This window comes from Atta colombica, unplaced genomic scaffold (assembly GCF_001594045.1).
Source record: "Atta colombica isolate Treedump-2 unplaced genomic scaffold, Acol1.0 scaffold198, whole genome shotgun sequence".
NCBI lineage: Eukaryota > Metazoa > Arthropoda > Insecta > Hymenoptera > Formicidae > Atta > Atta colombica.
In genome coordinates, this window is record NW_017259291.1 from 5,105,198 (window position 1) to 5,107,576 (window position 2,379).

Sequence of the window (2,379 nt, forward strand, 5' to 3'; positions counted from 1 at the left end):
CTCTCTCTCTCTCTCTTTCTCTTTTGTACTGTCGATTTCAGGTCAGAAGCGTCGGACAAAATGGTTTGTAAAAAACGCGCTGGTATCGTTCTACATCCGTTGTAGGACCCCGAAGAGCCATAATTTACCGCTGCGTTATTACAGACGCTTTTGCGGAAATTACCGTGAAATGGCACTCGCTCTACCAATTCACTTGCTACACGTCAACATCGTGAGCCCGAGCTTTCGGATTTCGCAGCGCGATATTAAAGAATCGAAAAGTCGGATATACTTAACCGGAATACGGATATTAAATGCTGAAAGACCTTCGCGATATCAGAATTCGCCGGAGTAAATATAAGTATATCGCGGTTGCGCGTAATATCGCAGCGGTTTATCGCGCCGTTTCACGGTTACTATCAAACGCGAGATAGATCGGCAAGCAGGCGAAGTCGAAAGCAAATCTTCTAGGAACTGGCACGTAGAAGCAGCTTTAACGCGCGCCAACGATCAGAAGGCCAGTGAACTGCCAGCTTATACGGGGTGTCCCGTTACTGTACTGCCATTCCTAACGATTACTTTATTTGACGAAACATAGATCAATATTGCCCTAAGATAAATCTCATAGAAATTTATTCTGAACGCCTGAAGTATCCTAAAGTTGTAGATATAAAAATCTATACTCTCAAAAACTTTTAGAGCGAATCTCTCTTTGAATAGTGAAATCTCACTCTTAGATTGATATTTATATGAATAGTGAATTCTTATATTTATATATAAGATTATATCTTAAGTCTTAAGATGTTGTGAAGCAATCAAAGAGTCGTATTAGTATTTTAAGACATTATTTAAGATCTTGAAATAAGAATGGCTATGACTATGAATATCTTTAAAGATTAAGCCACTCTCTTTTTCAGGATTGGCTCAATTTTCATTCTTCAGAATAAGATTCCACTCTAAATGATTTAAAAGTGCTGAACCCATATAAAATTAGATTACGTTAAAGTATTAAAACGAGATTCCACATCTGTTTACGCATGAGTAAGCAAGTCCGGCTTACGTTACGTTTAAGCGATCTCGCGATTAGATCGAAAATTTTCCTCGAGCGAAGACTCATTCGCGAAGGAAGAACGGTAATGACAAGACGTCCCGTATAATACCAGTGTGCGCGTATCCACGATGTATTTGTGGCACGCTCCATCATCAGATACATCAGGCAGAACCGTTTGATGTTGACGTTTGACGACGATGGAAGGAAGAGGCAAGCGAGAGGACTGGGAGAACGCGGAGCGGTGGAGTAACGCGGACGATCGGAAAGTTTTCGCGTGACAGCGCGCAGTCAATAACGAGAACAAAACACGAGCATACACATAAGAGCTGCTTTTCTGTAGTTCAACTACTGTACACACTTTTAATGATTCTATAGTAAAGTACCGAAAATTTAGGATGCCTCACCAGAGACCTAAAGTCACAAATATATCTTCATAATTTGGATAAAATATTAAAACTACGTGTATATTTTAATGAAACGATATTTAATATGGAAAAGTAGAAAGAAGTAAAAAGTTGATTTTTTTGTACAATTTGTTCTTGTAAAAATTCGATATTTTGTCATTTCGAATTGTCATTAAATATCTTTCCAGAATGACCTATTACTTTTTTGTGATCATTACGATCGCAATTTTTTCACTAGAATTTTGCAGACGTAAAGTTTGATACTTCAATTCATTATATTAAAAAATCTATGGTAACTCAATTTACTGTAGAACCTCTTTAAGGAGGTTGTAAGACAAATGCAATAAGTTAAGAATTACTTGAAAAAATTACAGATTCTAAATTGCATTTAAAAGTAATACAAAAAAATTGGAGACAGTTTACCATTTGGATCAAAAGTTATTTCAATAAAAAGTAATATTTTTTTAAATTTGTACTCTAATAGAAGTATATGAAAATGTATTATAAAATAATGAAAAATCTCAATTGTTTTATGTAAGTACTTTATAAATTCAAAAATATTTATGCAAAGTTATATTAATTTTTCAGTAAATAAACAAAATATTTATTTGTTATAAATTAATTGATGAATCTCAATGAAACTTTGCATAAGTCATTTTTAGCACTTAAAATATTTATATTTTAAAAATTTAGATTTTTGTTATTTTTAAAATTTTGTTTATAAACAATAAAACTAATATGAAATAAAATAAATAATCTATGAAAATGCGTTGCTCAATAAAAACAGAATGTTATGAACACAACTTTCACATGTATGTAATTTGTTTAAAGCATAAATATTAATATATGTTTTAATGTGAAATACACACACACACACACACACACACACACACACACACACACACACACACACACACACACACACACACACACACACACACACAC